Source organism: Panulirus ornatus, chromosome 2 (genome assembly GCF_036320965.1).
Source record: "Panulirus ornatus isolate Po-2019 chromosome 2, ASM3632096v1, whole genome shotgun sequence".
In the NCBI taxonomy this organism is placed as follows: domain Eukaryota; kingdom Metazoa; phylum Arthropoda; class Malacostraca; order Decapoda; family Palinuridae; genus Panulirus; species Panulirus ornatus.
In genome coordinates this window covers 70,386,008-70,411,178 of record NC_092225.1, presented here as the reverse complement: position 1 = coordinate 70,411,178, position 25,171 = coordinate 70,386,008, and the positions used below count along the sequence as shown (strand labels likewise).

The following is a 25,171-nucleotide window of genomic DNA, read 5'->3' as shown; positions in this document are numbered from 1 at the left end:
CCAGTAACGGCACCCCAAGCACACACAAGGGCCGACCTGTGCCAGTGACGGCACCCCGAGCACACACAAGGGCCGACCTGTGCCAGTAACGGCACCCCGAGCACACACAAGAGCCGACCTGTGCCAGTAATGGCACTCCGAGCACACACAAGGGCCGACCTGTGCCAATAATGGCACTCCGAGCACACACAAGGGCCGACCTGTGCCAGTAATGGCACTCCGAGCACACACAAGGGCCGACCTGTGCCAGTAATGGCACTCTGAGCACACACAAGGGTCGCCCTGTGCCAGTAATGGCACTCCGAGCACACACAAGGGCCGACCTGTGCCAGTAACGGCACTCCGAGCACACATACACATAGCCGACCTGTGCCAGGAAAGGCACACCCGAGAATGTCTTTGCGAAATAACGTGACCTTGATGAACATGAATTTCACTTATCGCTCATCCAGATCTAGGAAAACATCACTATAAACCAGTTATCAACTCTTCACGTCAACGAAATATATTCAGCCATGAGCCAATCAAGTACACGAAATATATTTCCCGGTTATCACCAAGAAAATTTAGCAGTAATTACCAAGTCTATGAAGATAACTTTATTACTATCCAATCGAGTGTAACGAAAGTGTCTTGGCTGTTACCCAGTAAACTCCAATAAAAAATATCCGTTATCATAAAGTCTACGGAAAAAATATAACATTTGTAAATGACAATGAAAAATTGTTTTGGTTTTTAACAACACAAGACTAAAAGCACTTGAGTTTATTAGGTGTTGTTCACGTTTGCAATCATTCCATTTCCTCTGAAAATCTTAAATGACATCCTGGTTGTTTACCCGGCAATTTTTAGGTATGGCCAATTCAGGTCACGAAGGTGATCCTCAGGTGTCGTACAAGCCTGTAGATTGGCTGGAGACGATAGGAGGCCGGTACACCATCGCTGATTGGCTGAAGACCATAGCAGAGAGGGAGGACTGGCGTTATGGCCGGAAAAAAGTTTCCTTTGTTGTCAAGGTCGATGGTTAGCTGGCTCTGTCTGAGCTCTAGCCTGAGGCAGATACTTAGGTTAGTGTGAGGTTCGGTTAGGTTAGCGTGAGATTAGTGTCAGTTGCTTAATATGACTATTACTGTGGCCAGGGGTGGCGAACCTATGTGGCCACCCAACACACGAGAGTAAGTGTGGTGGAAAATGAGACGCTTAAGTCAAAATCATCCTTTGGGTTGAGATGATGGGGAACTAACTAGCCAGCTCTGTGGTAAACTATATAACAGCCTCATTGATTAGAGAAGCCTTACTCTTCCCTGTACCTAAGGTATTGATACGGAAAATAGATACAGAACTCCAGGCTATCCAAAACAGTCCCCAAGTCTTCCAAAAATAACATCTAATTGTCCAGTCGCTTCTCGCCGGCACCAACAGACAGGTAAGTAAAGAAAGATACAGACATCAATCATTCTGGATTACCTTCCTGGGGAGAGAGAGAGAGAGAGAGAGAGAGAGAGAGAGAGAGAGAGAGAGAGAGAGAGAGAGAGGCAAACATGGGCACCAGACACGGACAACACTGACACTTGGACAAATTTGTGACCTCTTGAGCAAGACGGGCGATCCTCAGGTATGATGGACTGCTCTATGACACGACCCCTAATGTGCCAGGTCAAAGGTCACGCCATTAAACCCCAGGGTTGTACCGTCATGGACTTAACCATCCCCAGAGTCTCCTACCTAACTGGTTTCCAGCGTCGGGCTACAGCAGTCATCAACACGCGTGTCCACGTGTTGACACAGAGGTTCACACTCTGACCCGTAGGTTGTATACTTCCAAGTTTCCTTGCGAGATCTCCTAGCGAGAGACTGGGTACGCCGTCAACCTCGTGTGTGTGTGTAATTACCTATCAGTACCTTGTGGGGAGAGAGTTTACTACACTCGTGAGGGGGCGGCCCTCTCTCTCTCCTTAACTTTCTCTACTATCCAACAACTTTTTCTAAACTTCTGTATGCCTCCTGCATTCACAATGTCATCATTCAGTTCATGCTGCTCAACCTCGTGTTACGTGACCACAGGCCAGCGCATCCATCTACTGGCCGCTCTTCCAAATCTGCCACTGGGAGGGCAGGCAGTACTGCCACTGTGATCCACCCCAGTGGTAACAGATCAGAGAAATATGCCAGAATAAACAACTGGGCATCTACCCTACACTCTGACTTGTCCGCCATACTCATCGCTCTAGAGCTTGTACAAATCACTGCCACAAACAGATTAATCATCTCTGATTCTTTATCTTCACTACTTGTCCTGAACACTTTGTGAACAGAATGTAACATGCTGGCCTCTGAAGCCAGACACACATATGCAAACATTGGTCGAGGGATTCCTATTAAACTGTAAATGATTCCCTCTCATGTAGGCCTCCGTGAGCATGCATGACAGCAAAGTTGATGTTTCTATCAAACTTGCACTTAATAAAGAAGCTGTTGAGGACAACACTGGACTGTCAATTAGAAGCCTCAAAACAGTAATTACAAAGGAACTAACAGGTCTCTTTGAAGCAAATAAACGACTTCAGAAAAGCAGAAGTAGAAAGATTTTCCATCACAATGTAATGTGTTCAGGTAAAACATGTATATGTAGAAAGTAATAAGGTCAGCAGATATACATGATGTCGTAACTGCTAAACAGAGGCTAGGCTATAAGTAATATTGGCGCTTTGGCTTATCTGGAGATATTAATCATGTGAACTGTAAAGTTTGTGCCCAAAGATCTGAACACAAATGAAAACACTACGTCTTAGAAAAAAGAAAAGAGCGCCTTTTAGGGATAGATCTAAACAAACTCAGCAAGAAATGTTACACCACCTTAATGTTAAGACTGTATCCACTCCTATATATCTAGTTGGTAAAACTTACCATATGAGTGACTGTGCAATACTAGCAATAATGCTTATGCATTGAACCTATTTTGTAACAACTATGTACCCCCTGTGTGACCACTGTAATCTTCTTGTGATACCGCTCACAGGATGAGCATGGGGGACACAACACACTTATCAAGTGATACGTCAGCCAGCCAGGTAGAGTGCGTGCGCACCTAGTATCCCAATTCGTTTACATCCTCACCGTTCACCTAGATTCGAAGCCTGGACAGTGTAAAGGGCACGCCGACACCACGTTCACCCGCCAATGTCAGGCCAAATCATCTAACAACAGTGTTACCACCACCTCCACACATGAGGCCAACCAAGATTAAAGGCCAGATTTTATACAACTGGCCAACATTAGGTCGCTATCGGCAATACCGTCATTTCTACTGCCATTGTGATTTCCGGTGACCAGTTCACAGAGTCCAAGAAAAGTTCATCAATATTCACGATCTGTGAACTCCAATCTACCTCTGAGGATCTAACAATATTCACCAGTGATGCCGAAACACCAGTCACGACCCGCTTACGTACTCGGCCACTCATGCAACACCCAAGCTTCCACAGTCGCTTCAAACGCACTGGCGAACAAAGGACCCCCAGAGGGCCCACGGATACGGCCGAGACAGACTAACCCAACATTCTAGTACCGCCAAATGCGTCAACAATTTACCTGTAATGTCCATGACTATCAAGGATCACGCCATGATACTATGATGCCAGGACGATACACACACGACGCTCGCATGGCTCTGCTTTTGACGTGCAGCCAGAGCCGTGCTGACGGACGCCCACAATACAAGATGAGCCACGTTTACGCCAAATCGGAGCCACGACGTCTCCAACATCACCAGACCGACGTGGGTGATCGATCCTGGGTACTGACGTCGCACCACGAATATTTTATTACCAAAGCCAGCCAGCGTCCATCACGCTTGCAGACCCCAGTAGTGCACACCTAGGATCACGCCCTCCAGCCCACCCCACCTACCCCATAAGGAAGGGAAGGGGGGGTCCACAGGTACACCTGGCTACCAGCTGACCTGAGACGGGGGAAGGTGGTGAGCAGACCCAGTCCACCTGGCCTCCACCTGCCCTAACACCTGAGGGTCAAGGCCTCCTCAAGGTCCTCTGGTGTCCTGGCGGGTGTGGTGTCCTAACGAACGTAACAAGGACCTCCGAGGGATCCTACCATGGGTCGTCTCTCAGGTACTCTAGCAGGAAATCCTCTTCGCGGAGAGTCTCCCCGAGATCCTTGGCGTCTGGTACGGGAGCACTTCTGTAGACCCTTGGTGGAATACCACTAGATCCTTACAGGAGTCAGGGGAGAGGGATTCCCTCTATGTTCTAAGCTGGAGGATTCTCAAGATTCTGACCCAGGAAGGAGACCCCTTAATTTACTGGGTAGGAGAGTAAGAAAACCCTTAAGTTCCAGTGTAGGAGAGTAGGAGACCCCTCAAGTTCCCAGGCTGGAGAGGCTTTCTTCAGATACTAAGCAGAGTCCCTAGGATTATGAGTGGGGTCGGGAGGGTCCTAGTGGGAGTGGGAGAAGGGGAAGAGTTCCCTCCTGAGATCCTTAATACTAAGAGTCGCCCAGGTCCTATGCGGGATACGCCACTCTACATCCTACGTCGAAGCCCATCAAATTCCTGATGACGAAGGAGGCGCGACATCCTGACCAAGGGGGTTCCTACGACATCCTCAGTGCAGGACAAGGAACCATAATGTCGTCTGCATGAGACCACAAGGTATAGCCGTGGCAGAAGGTCTCCTCCCTGAACGACGAGGTATTACGAGCCGTCGTCTGTCCCTTGGCCCCTGACACCAGTGTCTTGGTACAGTCTGGCTGCAGACGACTTGGCTTTCTCTACACCCTCAAAAAAAAATCTCCTCCAGTCCTAATGACTCCACAGGAGGACTGCGATACCATCCTACATCCTTGAAGTCTCCCTGATCTTATTTGCGACATCCTGGTCAGTATGATTTCACCTCCTACACCCTGGAAGTCTCTCGGGCTTACTTCTCATACTCTAAGTCTCTGGTTATACCACCTACACACTGGAAGGCTCTTATGGCTTGTACTTCCCCACACTCTGTTGTTAGATTCGTGGGTTGTCTTCCAACACACTCAACTAACACGCTTTCCTAAATCCTATGCCCCCCACCCACCCATCCCACCATGCCTTTCCCAGTCCTATGGCTCCCTGCCACACCTTAAAATCCTATGGGTCCCCAGCACGCCTTCCTAGATCCTATTGGGTCCCCCACTACGTCTACCCAAATCCTACGTGAAGAGGTTTCCCACGTCTTCACACAATCTCCTAGGGTAAACCCCCAACATACCATCCTGGAGGACCATCACCATCCACCCCCACAACCTTCCTGGATGGGTGGGAAGGAAGCGGAACACCGAACACGAGCTCCTCCTGACCTTTCCACGTCTTCGGTATCCCGGACGACGAAAGGCTACGCTTCCTGAATAATTTGACAGGCCTCCGGCTCGGCTAACTAGCCATCGTACGTTACACAGGAAGCCAGGCCACCGACCAGCCACCAGCCAGCAGGGATTTTCAACAGATCCTCCAACAATGCTCTTGGGGGTTCCCCCCGAAACTCCTCCACCGATTGCTGGGGGTTCGCTACAACAGTGCTTTAAAAACATGTAAAACTTCAAGACAATCATACATGCAGTCTAAAATCAAAACATGGTACAAGTATATTAAATATTTGGCCTCAAGACAGTAATATATATATATATATATATATATATATATATATATATATATATATATATATATATATATATATATATATTCCCAAGTGCACTTTCGTGTAATACTCACACCAGGGGATATACAAACAATATAACAGTCAGTCGATATACAACGAAGAGCCGTAGCTAGGACGCTATTATTCTGCAGTTTATTTACAGTTGTCATCAGGATAACATACTGACGTCATCTTTGGGTGACTGTGGAGTTTTGTTGTTGCTTTGAATGTGATTCAAGCTAGGTATTTCTTTTTCTAACGTTGGAGGCTCCACATCGAGGCCGGGCCTTAATTGAAATATAGAATTATGAAATGGAACAATTATAGACAAGGGAAAGTATCTACGAATTTTAGAGGATGTGAAAAATCTGTTTTAAAAAGTGCCTGGTCATGGTTACTGGGAAAGACATGAGAGGGTAGAGAGTTCCAAAGCTTCGACGTGTAGGGAAAGAAGCAGTTATCAAAGCGGCCCACCCTTATGTTGACGATGGCCTCACAACAATGATGTGACACCTCAAAAAATTTGACGTACAAGTAGTATTCAAATGTGACAACACCATCAAGAAAGCCCTCATCAAAAATAGCCCATCAAAATAACAGAGGTATTGTTTGTAATGTCCCATGTAAAGACTGTAACCAATCTTATACTGGACAATGCCCTACTCTGTCTGAGGATGTATAAAACGAAAGTATTCACCGTTTTCATTTTCTCTTTCCAGTGGTGATTGTTGCATATATCTCTTCACGGTGAAGTAAAGGTTCTGTAAATGTAACAAGTGTGTGTATGTCTTTGCGTGCGTGTATCACTAGGTAATGACAAACGTGAGTCAAGTTTTTTTTTTTATATAAAGGAAATCCGGTAACAATAATAATATTGCCAAACATTTAAAGACATAAATTATAGCGTAATCCTTAAATGGATCGCTTCACCCAAGAAACAAATCATCCCCGCTAACACCAAAGAGAGAGAGAGAGAGAGAGAGAGAGAGAGAGAGAGAGAGAGAGAGAGAGAGAGAGAGAGAAGCATAAAGGTTTCCCGCGCTTTCTCGCCGACGTTCGTGTCGCGGCCATTAGTCCCCGACAAAATTCAGGAAAACACGAATTTGTTCTGTTTAGCAGCTGTGTTGACGGCAGTAACGGCGATTTATCGCCATAATGATCTATGGCGGCCGATAAGTCCCATCCTCTAGATCTAGAGAGGAATAGTGAGCCTGTGTAGAGGTATCTGGCGTGTTTTAGGCTTCGCTCTGGACGACATGGAGCCGAGTAGAAAGTCCTGGGGGAGAGGGTGTGCCGTCAGGGTAATGGAGGACGGGGGACACCGAGATAAGAGGGGCAATGGAGAGGTGATAAATGGAGAGAGGAGGAGCAGCAGAGAAAGGAGAAGCGGGAGAGGATTTAGGTCAGCGAGAGGGAAAATGTGAGAGTAGGGTTGAATAAAGACGGGTTGGACAAAAGAGATATCCAACGATGTTAAGGTAAAATGGGAAGAGCGTGAGGAAGAGAATAAAAATAAGGAGAGGGAAGGTACAAGACGAGAAGAGTGATACAGGCAGAGGATAATACGATGATAAATGGGGAGACGAGAACGTGTGAGATATTATGGAAGAGGAGGAAGTAAGTGAAGGTGAAATTAAGACGAGAGCATTAAACATGTGATAAAATGGGAAGGGGGTAGGAAGGGTAGAGTGGAGGGGGAGGGGTAGTAACACTGCTTGTAAACCGTGGCGGAGGAAGAGGGAGGATGGGATGGGAGGGAGGGAAGGGGGGATAAAGAGGAAGGGACAGTAAAGCATGGCGGAGGAAGAGAAGGGAGGAGGCAAGGTAAGAGCTATAGTAGTTAGAGGTGCTCTAGGTGGCCACCTGGGCACCACTGGCTGATGTGCACCTCTACTGAAGCTGTAGTGGACTTCAGCCTCGGAGTTACCTTGCAGTAGTCTTCTGGAGGTATCTACACCCACAACCCCAGGCCGCTGGGTTGGGTCGACCAAGCTGTTGGACGCCGCGGCCAGCTGACCCACGCGACTACCACAGCCTGGCTGGTATGGTAAACTTTGTACATATATATCTTCCACCTTTGAATCATTCCACCAAGCACCTCCAGGTTGGTGATGACTGCAAGCAAGTGGTTGACGAGACTTGGGCACCGAATGTTTGAGGAGTCCCCTCTCTACGTGTGCATAACGAATCTTTTCATTGTACAGGTACTAATACCTTACAGTCCTCCATAGCTCTCGTGCCAAGAGAGAATCATTTTCGGGCGAAGATTGGGGGATCATGCCTTCTACGATCTACCAAGAGTAGACAGAGTAGATCTGTTCCGTCTACACCTCAAAGAGTAATGGCCTCTGTGATCTTAGCCTACTTCAATAATTCAGTCATAATCAAGTCAGTATGGGCCATGAAATACGTATTTCCGAGCATTTTCGAAGTGTGTAAATTCGCCAGTCTTATGGAGTCATGCTAGTACCAGCTCTGTATCCTCACTTAACAGAGTTGAGTCAAAAAGTGTCCGACTTATAAAAAGTCCCCGAATAACTTTTAAACTTGACCCCCTTGCCCTACACCGCAATGTTGCTTCACTTTTCCTCTTCTATAGGTATTACTTTGGTTTTTGCTCCCGAGAGCTGGCTGCTTGTGTTCCCCTACCACTAGCTAGACCGCGCAATACTCGGCAAGCTGTAGCCATCGGCAATTCAGGGGTGGGCCGTTTTGATAACTGCTTCTTTCCCTACACGTCGAAATCTGGAACTCTACCATCTCATGTCTCCCAGCAACTACGACCTGGCACAGTTACGAGACAAAGTTTTCAGTTCCTCCAAAATTCGTAAATACTTTCCCTTGTCTTTTCTTTTTTCCTTTCATAATTCTATATCTCGATTAAGGCCCGGTCTTGAAGTGGACTTTTGTCAGTGACTGAGACCTTCAACATATAATTCTATTTAAAAGAGAATTAGATCCCTGAGAAGCGTCATCACTGGTGTCTTTTCCAATTGTCTTGAAAGGTCCGCAACTGCTGCTTTATCGCGCTCGCTGTAAGGAAGATCGTCAGACATTATTACTTCGAGGTATCTAACACTTAAAACACATGTGCATGCGTCCATTCGGTATTCTGTATCGTTCTTGATTTCTTTATTTTCCCCGTCCTCGAGGAGTTGAAAGTTATCCCCAGGGAAAACAAAGAGCCATCTTAATTCCTCTCATTGCGCTCCTTCAGCATGACACACACACACACACATCCTGCTCAAACTCTCTTACACACGTCTCGTATTACATTAACGATTAAACCCCTTGAGTACGACGGTCACAACCTAGAGCACGAGGGGGGTACGTGCTCAAGTGGCTCCCTCTCCTGTTCTGCAGGCAGGATGTTACTGACGCCCCAGCGGGCCTGACGGAGCACCAGCCCCAATCGTTCCCCTCACAGTCCTCAAATTCCACGTCCTCCGAGTCCCACTTAAACACACACTACAGTTACCATAGTCTCTCCACTGAATGTCCACACTCTCTCTCTCTCTCTCTCTCTCTCTCTCTCTCTCTCTCTCTCTCTCTCTCTCTCTCTCTCTCTCTCTCTCCAACTTTGGAATAGCTCGATTTTACCCATTCCATAACGCACTGTTCCACCTACGCCCTCTCCCTCCTGAGCATCAGCTCCTGACTCAGGCACTCTCCTAATGGCATAAATTTCCCTAAAACCTAATTCACAGGGTTCTGTCACCTATCTATCACTCACCCCGGCTCTATAAAATGCTGTGGATCCACACAAGACCGGCAGCTGCACCGAGTCAACCATGACTCCCTCCTCCCGGTGCTCCTCGACATGGGAATACTTGCTCTCTTTCCTGCGAGGGTCCGTCCACTCCAGCTGCTAGGATATCTGTGCCTCCCATTCCAGTAATTGCTCCGTCTGTTTCATAAATATTCAAACCCTGAACCCTCTCGTGCTGGGTTTCGTTCACCTTAATTTCATGTTCTCTGCCTCTCCTCGAGTGAGGAACTCCCCCCCCTCCCCATCCCCCTTGCTCTCGCTTGCCTCGTCAACAATCACAAGCCACCGTCTCCAGCATGTTTCCTGTTTTCGTTCCCCGGAACTTTGTGTCGACTTCCTCACTTCGGCATCAGCAGGCGGCGGCACCGACAACTGACAATGGCTCCCGTCACCCATCTCCCTTGCTCTAGACTGTAGCTTCCCTCACTGTACCATTCACCATCCCCTTTGGCCACGACAGGACGACCTTTGAGTACGACGTGACGACCCTTGAGCTCTAGGGTGCGTCCCTTATGCACGACGGTACGACCCTTGAGTAACAGGTTGCGTCACTTGAGCACGACGGTACGACCCTTGAGTATGATGGCCCGGCCACACCACCATACCTAAGGGTCGTCCCGTCGTGTTCGGGGGGCTTAAAAGAACAGGACTTTCAGTCGTAACTCACTACCGGGAAACGACGACTTAGCGCTGACCCGCTCTGCCGCCACGTACCAATCTACTCTTTCCACAAGAGAGGGGGTTAAGAAAAAAAAAAACAGACGACGACTTCGCCTTCAGTGACATTCCTGTAACTCAAGACCCCAAGACATGTCCCAGCCCTTCCTGATGTACAACAAGTGAAGTAAACTTCGTCATGCGTCTGTCCAGCACGGTTTCACCAAGTGTTATATGTATGACAGAGACGTCCTTCATCCTTCCTCCCCCATAGATCAATAAACTAATCACACAAAAAAAGGAAATCCATATATTCTTCACGTGTGTTCCACAACAGCGGGGAAATGACGCCTTCCTCCCAAGTTCAGAGTCTAAAGGGAGTCGGCAGCAGCGCAATGCAGCACTACTCATCATTCCCTTACCTTCTGCAGCCATTCCTTTCAGCATCTTCATCATTCCTTCAGTCATTCAGCCTCGACCAAGTCTCTCTTCCCTCCTCCATCCTTATATCCCATACGAACTAATTTCTTCTCTCTAAATATACAATAAACAATACTGTTTACATTCAGTACACATCATATGATTAAATTCTTCCTCCTTTTCACTCATCTTACCACTCGGAGAATGAAAACCCCGTGGCGATGCTGTCCACTGACTTGCAAACTTGACACACATCATAACTCTCTCTCTCTCTCTCTCTCTCTCTCTCTCTCTCTCTCTCTCTCTCTCTCTCTCTCTCTCTCTCTCAGTTTACCACAACTGTAGCGTCATGCATCACTTTTCGCAAGTTCTCTTCACTTACGTGATACCTTGCCTCGCCTCTTCTTTACGATACACATGAAGCTTCCGAGCAGACTAGAGTGCCACCTATTCCTGTCCATCTGCCCGCAGTACCACACTTGCCTCTCTAGCCTCAACCCCCGAGAACCACCAGTCTGTCTGGATCCCCCAGAACTCATATCGTTTAGATTTCTTGGACACACACACACACACACATACACACACACACACAAACACATTCAAACCTCCTAGCTTCCTATCCACTGCTCCTTCTATCCTCTTTGCCACACACCTCCTATCCACCGTGTGTTCTGCCCTCTTAGCCGTACCTACATCTCCTAGCCTCCCATCCACTACTCTATCCCTCTGGTCAAATTTCCGGGTTTCACGTAAGCCTGTGAGGAAGGTCTGAGTTGACAGGTAGGTTGGCTGAATCAATAAATGGAGAAGACGTGGGTCATATAAGGTTCTCTCTCTCTCTCTCTCTCTCTCTCTCTCTCTCTCTCTCTCTCTCTCTCTCTCTCTCTCTCTCTCTCTCTATCTATCTATCTATCTATCATATATATATATATATATATATATATATATATATATATATATATATATATATATATATATATATATACATATATAATGAAGGGAGAACGAATGTATTTGAGGATTTTTTTTCACTATGGCTTTCATCTTTTTCGGACGCTACCTTGTTCACGCGGTAGAGAACGAAAATGGAAACATAATATCAATCATCATAATAGTAAACAATAATAAATAACAATAATAATGATGATAATAATAACAATAATAATAATAATAATAATAATAATAATAATAATATTAATAATATTAAGCGAGAGGTGTGGTGGTGCGGGCAGTGTGACTGAGAGGGCCGAGCTACCCAGGGTATATTGGAATAGTTGGGATATATATGAGGAGGAGGAGAGTGAGGAAGACTGATTGACTGACTGACCCAGGGGAGGTGTGCGTCAGAAGTGGAGGGACCGACGGGAGGGGGAGATCGAGAAGGCGATGGAAGGAGGGAGTGAAGGAGGCTTTGAGGTACTGGGGACTGGACGTTCAGGAGAGCGAGTGGCGAGCACTGGATAGAATGAATTTGGATCGATGTGGCTTGGTGGGAGGCCGGGATTGTTCTTGTTGTTGTTGCTGCTGATGATGATATGTTAATATGCTGAACCAAGATGTATGAAGTGGTCAAGGTTAACATCCCCATCTCTGCCCTCACAGACAGCGCTCAGGACCTTAGCTCACCCTCATCCATCATTTGGCTCACTTCAGCTTCTATGGTTCGACTCACAATCATGTCCACTCCCAGGTATCACTTCCATCAGGTTTTCTCCATTGAAACTCACACTCTACCTAACCTGTCTCTTTCCATCCGTAGCCCTAATAATCTTGCTGCTCACTCAACTTTCTCTTTTCACACAATCTCGAATCTGCCACAAGCACCGCGTTATCAGCAAACAACAAGTGACTCACCCTTTAGCTTCTCCCCACCCTTCCTCTCCTCCAACCCTACCCTCGACAGACTGCATACTCACCCCTCTCTCTCTAAGACGTTTGCATTTTCTTCCGTCACCACCCCATCCATAAACATACTGCACAACTGTGGTGTCATCACACAACCCTGCAGAAGACCCATCTTCACCTGGAACTATTAACCCACTTTTCTTCCTCCTCACACACATGCATTACTCTCTAGATAAAAACTCCTCACTGCTTCAAGCAGCTTTCCTCGCACACCATATATTCGTAACACATTCTACAAAGCATCTCTAGCAACCCTAGCACATGCTTTCTCTACATCAATAAAACGCCACTTACAAATCCTTCACTTTTCTACGAATTTCTGACACCGATTCTTAAGAGCAAACACCTGATCCACACATCCTCTACCACTCCTGAAACGACATTGCTCCTCCCCCAGTCTGATGCTCTGTGCATGCCACCACCCTCTCAATTACTACTTTCCCATACAACTTACCAGATACAATCAACAGACTCATACCTCTGTAATTTGAACATCCACTTTTGTCCTCCTTAAAAATATACACTGGAACTTGACAGGCATTCCGCCAAGCCTCAGGCACCTCACCAAGAGCCATACATACCAATTCCCACTAACCCATCAACAATACTCGCCTCCTTTCTTGAGATATTTAACTGCAATCTCATTAACTTCAGTCACCATGCCGCACTTTATCTTATCTTAGACAAGGCTTTTACCACCTCTTATCACCAACCCATTTTCCATGACTATCTCTCTTGCCATACCCAACCTAAACATCCAACATCTGCCACACTATTATATAAAATAATCAAAAATCCTTTACAATACTCGGTTCATTTCGCCTTTCCTAACCTGTTACCACTTTCCCATCTAAAACCCTCGACCGATGCTCCCCCGTTCATTTGCTCACCTCACACTATTAAGCTTCGAAAACATTTTCTTATTTTTCCAGAAGTTTTCCAATACTCTCTGACCCCAACTCTCATTTACTTGCTTTTTCAGTCACTGCACCTTCCTCTTGACCTCCTGCCGCTTTCTCTTGTGCATTTCCCAATCACTTGTGATCCTTCCCTGCGTGTAAAGCCAATACAACTCTCTTTTCTCTTTCAGTAACAAGTTCATTTCCTCATCCTACCGCTCACTAACCTTACTCATAATAATAATAATAACAATAATAATAATAATAATAATAATAATAATAATAATAATAATATCTTAAATGATGTCAAACAGAATAACGGTATGAAGATATGATTAAATGCTGGCAGTGGTAAAATTAAAGAACAATGGGATAGCCTACTACTACTACTACTACTAATAATAATAATAATAATAATAATATGAAAAAGAAAAAGAAGACTAAGGAGGAGGAAGATCAGAGAAAATTGCAGGAGATATAGCAGACCCTCACACCAGTTAGGTGTTTAAGACTGGACATGGACGACATTAAACCTGGGGAAAGAATCCGAAGCAGCAGTGCTCAAGGCCAAACTGGACCCAACAGGAAGAACCAAGGGTATAACGCCATCAACAGAACGCCTCTCTAACAGAAGCGCAAGGTAATCATCCCTGCTGTGCTATGTGCGTGCGCAAGGGGAATACACTTGCCACATTATGCTAAGCTAGCGCAAATACGGCACTGAACTGCAACAAATGCTACACAAACACAGCACCGAATCACTACATGTGCTGATATCTGCCAATAAACTCGAGGGGGTCCATGATGTTTTCCATGTCTTCACATATACACCATCATCACTTTAGACAGAAAATCAATTCTATTGTATTCCTATTTCTATTTCCATCATGGATCGCCAGTTCTGTTTTTGTTAGTGGATACCGTGGCGTGTGTTTTACACAGAAACAAAAGTGCATAAAGGACGGAGGACGCCATGACAAAATAGCCTAGTGAAAATGGGCGTAAGAGAACGAGCGAGCAATGTTTATAAATATTCCATTCCCTTGAGCACACCCGTACGATCCTTGGTATGAGGGTTTGGCATTATGACCTGAACCTTAAGTGTTAAGTCAAAAGGTCACTAGGGATCAGATCAGGTCAAAGGTCGTAGAGTTGTGCTCATGGTGGGTAATACCGCATCTGTAACCTATTCCATCAACGATTTCGAGACGTAGCAAATCGTCCATTAATATTGACAAGGATCTATTACCCTAACAATTGCAGTCGACCTATTCGCAAACATCTGGTGCTTCCGTTTCTCACCATTAACATCTCATTCTTTCCTAAATCAGCCCCAGCCAGATGTTTGTTGTACACCTGTGAAATCAGATGTAACAAAATTATACAGCGTGTTTCCAACTCTCTCTCTCTGTTTACTAAACAGTTTATACAAACTGGACACCAGAGAAAAACACAAGCACTGAAAAAAATATATATAGTTGTGGTTATTTTACAGACTAGTCGATACCGTTGGATTTAAAGATTGTTTTCACAGGTCAACACTGGAAGGTTAAACGTTATTTCAGAAGGCACTGGTGGGTCACACGTTCTTTTGCCGACTAGTACAATTATCCTTGCATTACCTCTGGGGTACGTCGAGTTATGCTAAGGTCGGAGGGTGGAAGGCAGAGAGTCCCAGGGTTGGAGGTTATGTAAGGTTGATTGATTTTAGGTTTTTTTTTTTCCTTTTTATCAAGACTTCAAGACAGTGATGGGTATGAACTTTCCGCGACCCTGGTGGACTTGTATAAGTAAAACATCTTTACCTCCTCATAACTGATATAAGTCGCGAGGAGCAACTCTGTACAAATGCTCGACAAATCCAGGAAAACATACACACATCAAAATATCACCTGACCCACTGGCGCAGACTACAGTCAGAACGTTAAATATATATATATATATATATATATATATATATATATATATATATATATATATATATATATATATATAACAGTTCACCAGAGGCCACTATACAAGAGATAAATCATCTAGTGAATATAAATTTAACACCAATCTGATCGGTGTAACTGACGTGTCCATAAAGTGTATTTAGTGAAAAAAAAAAAGTTATGAACCAAATTACATTCCAGGTTAAAAAGAAGAAAAATGGTAAAAGAATACATTAAGGGATTGTGTCGTTCCATGCTACACATGTTAGAAAACAGCTGTAGAGAGTGAAACGAGTATCTTGTTCAGCCATTTCAAGATGTGACTAAGATTAACTTGCAGGTTTAGTGTGCTTCTCGACAACCAACTACAGACGGACACAGCGATACTCAACGATTTACCATGCCATACAAGACCCAAGGAAGTACTACGTTACAATATGGAATCTAAATATTAAACTAAAGGCAAATATATTACACAAAACTCCTTCCATTCTGAATAATGTTGAGGGGACGCGACAGCCAGTTCCGCCCTCTGAGGCAGCGAAGAAAAATTGGCAGGGAACTTGAGCTGGACGGACGACGCCCTTGTGCTTCCCTCGGGTAGACTACCCCTCAACCCCGTCATCCACGGCAGCAGAGCAGAGCGAGCCACCCCCCGCCCCTCACCCACAACCGTGGAGTGGGCGCCGGTACAACGTAGCTCGCCTCTGGAAGCCTCCGTATCATCTGAATTATAGATGGCTACTCCCTCCAACCTGCCCAGTAGTTGACGGGACTATAGTAATACGCCAGTGTTAGCGAGGCACATCAGGGATGCTGTGGAACACCTTGTGTGTTGGTGTTGATGATGACAGTAACACCAGCACGTGTGAGCCCAGCATTTTCTTCCTGGAGTTCACTTGGAGTGATGACCATCACATGCTGACGGTGACAGTGTTGTTCCCTGGCCATGTCCTCTCCTACACACACACACACACACACACACACACACAAGGGACACTGGCCACGCTCCCTCACTGTCCCAGAGTCACAGTTTCGACCAGGGGAAAAACTTCGTATTTTTTGCTTCAGAAGTTACTAGCAACGCAAGCAGTCGGGCCGGAGGAGGAGGAGGAGGAGGTATACGTCAACATTATCATAGTGGGACGGTCAATGTGAGGGCGCTTTACAGTCACATACAGAGAGGTCGACAAACACAGCACGACCTCTGAGCAAACTGATGCAAAGAACCATCATGACTGTGAGAACGCAGTGTGGACATGTTAAGCCCGTAGAACGGGCAGTGTTGCAACGAAGTATAACACATTTTTTATGTCTGTCACTGAACTTGGGAGTAAACCAGACGCACCACAGCAGTGGCACGGTCAAGAGGTGCGCTGGATGATGTGGTAAGGTAAAAGGACCACCACACAACCAGGGTATGTGCCTCCTTCCCACCACACAACCAGGGTATGTGCCTCCTTCCCACCACACAACCAGGGTATGTGCCTCCTTCCCACCAAACAACCAGGGTATGTGCCTCCTTCCCACCACACAACCAGGGTATGTACCTCCTTCCCACCACACAACCAGGGTATGTGCCTCCTTCCAACATATTAAGGTCCATCTACGGTGTGTTCTAAAAAGTAAATCACTATACATGGCTCAAAATGACAAAACGACAAGGAAAAATAGTTGGTGTACTGGGCGTTCTGGCTGCCAAGACGGTGAGGAACTGGGCGAAGGAAACCAGGGAGACACTGCTGGAATCCCTGATAAACAAGGGGATCTTGAGGGCGGGAGGAGGGCGCCCGATATACGGTACGTGTCACACATCCAGCGGACGTTTGATTTTAGAAAAGGAACATGAACTAGTACATCTTTGTTTCTTAACTGTGAGACGACACACGAGATTACGGCGAGTCTAGTAAAACACACACACACACACACACACACACACAGACAGACATTGTGCGTATGCAAAGCGTAGAAGTATCCAGCCCCTACTCGATTGTAAGCTCTTTTGTGATTGATTAACTGGTGACCACTATGACCCCACCCCCAGCTATGGAATTCCTCAAGCATATAAATTTAACCAAATGGTTGACAGAATTCAATAAACCCTTCTTTATTTATTGATTTATTTAGCAACATTTGACGTGTGACTCTTCTTATGAGAGTGACTGATGACCGACACAAAGCTAATAACGTGTCTTCCCTTCTACCGTGCCTGAGACCCTTCACAGCTCCCTCGTCTCCAACCTCACGACTCACCCAAAGCAGTAACGTCAGCACAACCTCGCCCGCCACCACTCTCATTAGCCTAGGGGTACACCAGCACGCATAATTATGTTCCACTTTCTTTTCCTTGGTTTGAGCAGTTAACTCCCGTCAGCACCCCAAGTCTGTAGACATTAAGCTGCCGTAGTGACGTCTTGGCTTCCGCTACCCCCTCCAGCTGCCCTGAAGCATATTGTATCCTCTTGAAATTGTACTACATCGTTTGTGTGTATGTGGATTGGAGGCTGGGCAGATGCGAGACTAACATGGACGTCAGGATGACTTAGGAGCTGACGGTATGAGAGAATGGCTGTGGGGGAAGGACGGTACACGAGGATTAGTGTGTGTGGAGGAATAACAGTTTAGCGAGAGGGCAGGAACAAAGGAGGGGAGGGGAGGGTGGCACTTCTGATGGAGGAGGAGCTCTGGGACGGTGTTAAGTGTGTAAGAAAGCGAGAGCATGATTGATGTAGGCCACAAGGAAAGCAGACTACGAGAGTGCATGACTGTTGGTGCTTATGCGCCAGGAACTGAGTGAAGAAGAATAATAAGTTTTTTTTGGGAGCGACCGGGTGAGTGCATTCTCACATTTCCTATAAATCTTGGCGCAAAGGGATATTAATACAGTAGTACATATGGGTATAACTGGGGAGTATGGTGTCCCTGACGTAAATGAATATGTGGAAGAGCTTGTCGAACTGTGTGCCAGGAGAGGAAAGGCGACGGCGAATTTCTGGATTCAAAAAGATGCATAAATTACCACACGTGTGAGAGTGAGGCTGGAGGGAAGGGGTCAACGGCTGTTACTGGACCGAGGCCTAAATGAAAGGAGTGAAAAGGAGAGGTTCTTGAAAGTGAACGTACTGTGGCGCAGAAGGGCATGTGTTTGATTATTTTTTTTGGCACAGGCGAATATGGAAATTCGTAAGATGCGATGATGTATGTGTGAAGTAAGTGGTGAAAGAGGGTGGGCTCTGAAAATGATGCCAGTGTGCAGGGAATCCAAACCAGAATGAATAATGGCATTAGGCGAGGGTGAATGAAAAAAGAAAAGGGTGGACGAGAAGTGGGAGGTTTAAGGAGCAGTGTTTGCATGTGCTAGTTAAGTGTGTGATATGCCTAAGGTGGGAAGTGGATGTTAGAAAAAGGGTAGCGGGTGGTCGAATGAGGAAGTTAAATCGCTAGCGAAAGACATGAGAGGCGTATGTATGGTTTCCGCTAGGAAGGCGTACGAAGGACTAGGAGTACACGACAAAGTGGCAGGTCAAGAACAAGGCACGAGTGCTGAAACCAAGGTCAAATGAAAGATGGGGTGGGAGAGTGAATATCAGGGAGAACAAAAAAAAATCTTTTTGAAGATCAACAGTGTGAAGGGAGCAAGATAACATATGAGAAAGACAGAGAAGATGGACGAGAAAGTGGTAATAAAGAGAAAGGTGAACACGAAAAAAAAAGAGCGAGGACTTTACAGAGTTGTTGAATGCGTCAGATGTGTTGGATGTGGTGTTTGGGATGTAGTGGCGTTTGAAGTTAGAGTCATGAGTAATGGTATGGTCAAAAGAGAGATACTTAAAGCCCTGAATAAGGTGAAATGGGTCAAAGCTGCAGGAGTAGATGGTATTACATCACAGTTTCTCGAGAAAGGGGATGAGAAAATGGATGATTTATTAGTCAGCCTTTCCGAGCTTTGTATGACCTAAGATGAGGTGCCCCAGGACTGGCAGAATGTTAGTATACTCTCCTTATATAGAGGCAAGGGGAACAAATGTGAATGAATGCTGGAATTACATGCGTGTATGTCTTGTTGAGCATACCTAGTAATGTGTATTAGTGGTGACCGAATGGGTGATGACATGCAGAAAACATCTAACTGATGACGAGTACTGGGGATCCAGGAGAGGAGATAGCCGTGTGTAACAATCGCTTGCTTTGAAAACTGAGTGAGAAATACTGGGAAAGAGGGAATTGTATGTAAATTTTTATAAATCACGAGAAAGCGCATGGTTAGAAAGATGAAGTCTTTTGGAAGCGCTACTGATAGTGAGTAAATGGAAAATTACTCAATGCATTACGAGGTTTTCACTGCGAGAGTAAAGGATATATGCAAATAGAAAGGGGGGAGGATGAACGGTTCCCGAAGGTGGGACTGCGTCAAGGGTGTGTGATGTCACTCCTGTTTTTAATTTGTTTATATGCTGGATGGTGTGTAGGGCAAATACTCTGGTCTTAGAGCCAGGGATAGGTGTCTGGTATGCTGATAAAGCAGGAAGGTACGGATGGTGAATTCGCTGCTGTTTGCGGATGACACAGCTCTGGTGGCAGATTCAGCAGACACACCCCTGAAGCCGATAAGTTTGGAAGAGCGGGTGAATGGGGATAACAGAGGAAACGTGACGAAAGTAAAGTGCTAAGGTGCAGGAGAGGGTTCAGACGTGATGGTCTGAAAGTAAATTTGAATGGGGAGGACCAGGAGGGAGTGCTAGGTACTTGGTAGTGAAAACAGCAGCAAATGGAACCATGAGGACTGAAGCAAGCCAAAAGGTGAAAAAAGGAACTACTTAAGGAGAGGTCCACGGAGAGAAGAATGTCTTTTGAGGTAGTGATGGATATCATTATGGTATAGCAGCCCTGACAGTGTTGCATGGCTGTGTCTTGGGCTTTAAACTCTAAAGAGATTATGGATGAGGTGGAGATGCTTGTGAACGATATGTAGAGTGAGTCGGGTTCATCATGTGAGCAATGAGTGTCAAGTGAGAAACTTCGTATGTAGTGTCTCAGGGAGATGAGCAAAAGGGCTTGCTAAAATGATTCGAAAACATGGAGAGGATGAGTGAACTCAAACTGACTCAATTGATATTCTGCATCTCAGTAATGGAGGGAGCAAGGAAGGTGACCGAAGAGATGGAAGGATAGAGTGAGAGAAGATTTAAGGGATCATCGTGATCTGAACATTTGACAGGCCTGAGCGGCGTGTAGATTGAGAGAATGGAAGGGATCGATGTAACGTATGTGGGCCGACGTTAAGTCAATGACCTGATCCAGGATACATGAAGCGGTCAAGGTAAACCCAGAATAGTCTGTTAGGCTTGGCTGCGGATGGTTGGCTCCGGTTTCAATACATCATAAATGAGAGCTAAAAATGTGCAAATAAGGCTGCTCTTCGATTATTCCTAACGCTACCTAAGGCGAAAACAGCAAGTATAAAAAAGAATTATAAACACACACAAAAAAGGTCTCCATGGCATAGTGGTCAGTATTGCTGAATATAAGTCAGCACGGGCCCGCATGGTTCGAACCCTGGGCGTGGCAGTCCGCCTACACTCAACCTAGGTGTTAAGTCTTCCCGTTTAGCTGGTCGATAAATAGATATCTAGCTGAGTTAAAAGACGGGCAACACGAAAGCAGAACTCTCTCCCTGTATCACAAAAATAGTAATCACACGAGAAGTGTAACACTCAACTAATCACACACACACACACACACACAACACCAAGAAGCTCTCATCTTCCTGAACCTCTCCACCCTCCAGTCAACACCGGCAGCTCACAAGGCAGTATGGGAATAAACTTTTGACACACACGTCTCCGAAACCTCATAACAGAGGCGTCAACCTCAAGGACCGCTGTCCGTCAATACAAGTGACTTGTACCAATTATACCTTGTACAGATATATAAAAAGTCCTATACCTACCACTGTGAAAGTCATAAATAATCCACGAACAAGTGCATATATAAGAAAGTAATCAGCCCAGCTATCTCTTAGTTGGGCTATGTGGTACGTTAACTTCTGAATTACCGAAGCGATTCATAGCTTAAAGTTCAACTGCATAATGTATAAACCAAAGTATCTTGTAAACAATATAACTGCATATGTGCCACACAATGTACATGTACTTCATTCATGTGATCATCCAAAGCGCGGAAATATACATCCCACCTTGACCCTGTGCTCTTTTATTACTAATTAAATAGTTACTATTATGACCTCCCACTTCTGTAATACCTCAACTGTATATTTTTTTAGTCTTTTAGCTGCCTAAATTCAATAAACCAATATTCATTTATTTACACACACACGCGCGCGCACACCCACGACCCCTCGTGTCCATGATGCAATTTCCACCCTGAGTTGCTCCTCAACTGTCCTACGCTCGTCTGAAAGCACCACAACACCACCTATATCAAGGTCCCGACCGGTGGACGTGACCGGATTCCTGTTATGCGTGTTACAGGACTTCGCTGGCGCCACCTTTAGCGACGATATATCACTGGGGTTACAGTCACGTCAACCAGCTTCTCACTCCAGTAGAGTCAACATTTCCCTGCCACTGGAAGTAGCGCACCCTTTTACTGCAGGAGCCTTTAGAAAGGTCCTGGGTAACACCAGGACTCCTTCCCAGAAACTGGTCCCGGGGTGACCATAAATTAATATAGTCAAAATATTGTAAATTGCTCACTTTAATACCTTCAACCTTAAAATGGAAACCTAATTCTGATTCATGAAGGTCCAGTCATGTCACACTCTGCTCTCGTAACCGCTGATTATGATCACGTTATATCGTCATAAACATCACTTGGATTCACCTTGAACGGCATTCTTAAAAGCTTTCAGTTCCTTAAGGAATCGATTACTAATAATAAAGTCAGAAATTCGTAGATAACTAATACACACGGCGACAGTTCTGATGAGTTAAAAACCAGTGGCAGTTCAGATTTTGTTTAGTAATGACGTCACTTTTCGCATCGGTCATAATCACAAATCAGTTACTCCAGGAGCTTCAATAAAATCTTTGTGTTCTTGTTTTACCATGCAAATAACCAGCAATTCGCTTATCAATTAGAGAATGAGACATTTAAGTGCACTTACTCCAGTGCACTTGTTTACCTAGTCCAACTTATCAAATGCATCTATATGAAATCTACTCTGGCCTCTGGGCGCTTATCACTACAAGCAAAATGCATTTATTATTTCTCGTGCACTAAAAAAGGTAAACCACATTATTCATTTTCTCAAAACGTAACACCAGGTTTCGGGGAAGTGTCGTCCCCTCCCACTGGATATATTCAGCGGGGCTCCGCTAAGAGTAAGCACAAGTTACATGATTTCGATCAGAAAACAGTGCAACGACCCAATCTTGTACTACCTAACCCTGTTACTTCACATGGATAGTGATGGTGTAGGGAACTGCTCTCGAAATACTGGAGTAAACTGGCGAACAATGTTGCACAGTGCACAGGCCACCTACTGGCCACTGGAAATTTCACACTGGCGAAATGTAGCATGTGACACTATCTATTTGTAGCATGTGACCCTATCTATTCGGTCTCGGAGTAACTTGCCCGGGAAAGATTTCTGCACCAACTAAATGTCCCGTTATATATACTCTTTCGATTCACTTTTACCATACACTGTATACGGATGCACGAACTTATTTATGTAAATAAAGTGGTCATTATCCTGAGTATCTCAATAGTTTTACTAGTACCGAGAGCAACCACACACTTTGGACGTGCATGCAACTATTATACTGAATCCCCGTCCTAATATTAGTGTTGTCATGCGAATATAGAGCCTTACACTTGTTTCATACTATACTAATGTCATGCTAACTGCCTCCACGGTCAAACCCAAATCATTTCTGTACACTATAATACACACTGATCACAGTTTATGTCAACAGTAACAAACATTCTTAATATACGAATTCAATTTATATCCTGATCGACTAAATCTCAGTTTCACCTCTATTCATTTATTTCATGTTCTACTAACAACATTAGACACGCAGGTTGATATGACAAGTACAAGAACCACACCCATTCCTTAACAGCAGTTTCTGGCCCAAGGGTATACTTTTACATACCCTGTAACCCAAACTCATATACCACTACTCTTGCCTCTCGAACGAATTTTCCTACAACAAAGTTTCTCAGCACACTAACCTGTCGTTAAGATATCATTCTTTCATACACGTGCAATTTTCCATTTCCTCTGGCCTTTACATTCCCTTACGAAACCTGTTGCTTACCTTCGTTAATTCTGTGAATCAATTGTGCGGGGATTATGGAGAGCAATACTGAAGCATTCAAGACTGCTGGTATGTAAGTTTCTCCTCCTTGACGCTCGTTACACAAACTTATTTACATACGTCACGGGCTAGATAGGTTTGTGCAGACCACACCTCAACAGTGTAGGGAAGCAGACGTAGTCCATACCTACTAAGATGTAGCCTGCCTGCTGTTTGGGACGCCTGGCTGGGGGACACCCAGTTCCTTCAGTTGCCACATGTTTCCACATTTAACCATTCATGAAAACTACGCCTCTCCATCTACGGTTTCCTGTCTACTTTGTTGATATTTAGTGGTCATTTTTAATCATAAATCGATGATAATTATGTGTGCATTAAGATAATAAATAGTTTTATGCCACTTGGAAACTCTATAAACAATCTGGCAACTCAGCAATACAGGTGCCAGTTAATGTTTATATTCCCTGTCAATTTATCGTAAGGGGTGGAGGTGACCTGTACCTTCTCCTCCCTGTACCTCCCATAATTTCTGATAAAGTGGACATTATCTACTGATTATGATGTCAACATATAACTACACGGTAAAGGCAACTTAATGCTGCGGCAGCCACCTGTAGGCATAATTATGTTTGTCATATCTTTGCCTTAAGCATATCCTTTAATGATTGCACGAAACCTAACAAATATGAAGTTGCTGATGGGTCGTTATGAATTACAAGTGAGCAATGTTGCTGAGACGTCGGGGATAAAGGGATAGCGATGGGAAAAGGCACGTGGAAAGACGAAGAGTAGGTTGTGCAATACAAGCAGAGTGTATGCGCGAGGTGTACGTTAGTTATACGAGTACACAAGGTTATAACGCACTTCCAGGTTGGGTCCGATGACTTTCGAAATGATTATTACGTTTCGTGTTGTCTCAATGGGAATGGTAACGGTAAATGGTAAACAGATTTCCTAATAATTATGGCAGCCCCACTTTGTAGTAATACCCAGTGAATACAAAATCAATTAAACATTTATCGTAGAAAATAAAAAAAGAAATATATCCTTAGCAATCAATATATCATATATAAGAAGGGGTGTAAATGTGAAACCAATGGAAATTTCTCAGAATCCATACTCCAAACTGCCATATTTTTTACAAAAATGGTTTATATATATATATATATATATATATATATATATATATATATATATATATATATATATATATTATATATATATATATATATTATTTATTTTATTTCTTTTGCTTTATCGCTGTCTCCCGCGTTAGCGAGGTAGCGCAAGGAAACAGACAAAAGAATGGCCCAACCCGCCCACATACACATGTATATACATACATGTCCACACACGCATAATATACATACCTATACATCTCAATGTACACATATATATACACACACAGACATAAATATATACACATGTACATAATTCATACTGTCTGCCTTTATTTGTTCCCATCGCCACCTCGCCACACATGGAATAACAACCCCCTCCCCCCTCATGTGTGCGAGGTAGAGCTAGGAAAAACACCAAAGGCCCCATTCGTTCACACTCAGTCTCTAGCTGTCATATAATAATGCACCGAAACCACAGCTCCCTTTCCACA

At 44.8% G+C, this 25,171-nt stretch overlaps 1 protein-coding gene across 2 annotated transcripts in view; it reads right to left on the bottom strand.

Annotated features, from left to right (window-relative positions):
* LOC139757095 (uncharacterized) overlaps positions 1-23,742 on the bottom strand; it is a 158,983-nt gene extending 135,241 nt beyond the window's left edge. The window contains exon 1 of one of the 2 annotated variants that reach the window (XM_071677188.1): positions 23,560-23,742. The gene's annotated coding sequence lies outside the window, so the exon portion shown is untranslated. The remainder of the gene's footprint in view (positions 1-23,559) is intronic. The other variant, XM_071677196.1, reaches the window with a different exon arrangement.
* Between the last annotated feature and the right edge of the window lie 1,429 nt (positions 23,743-25,171).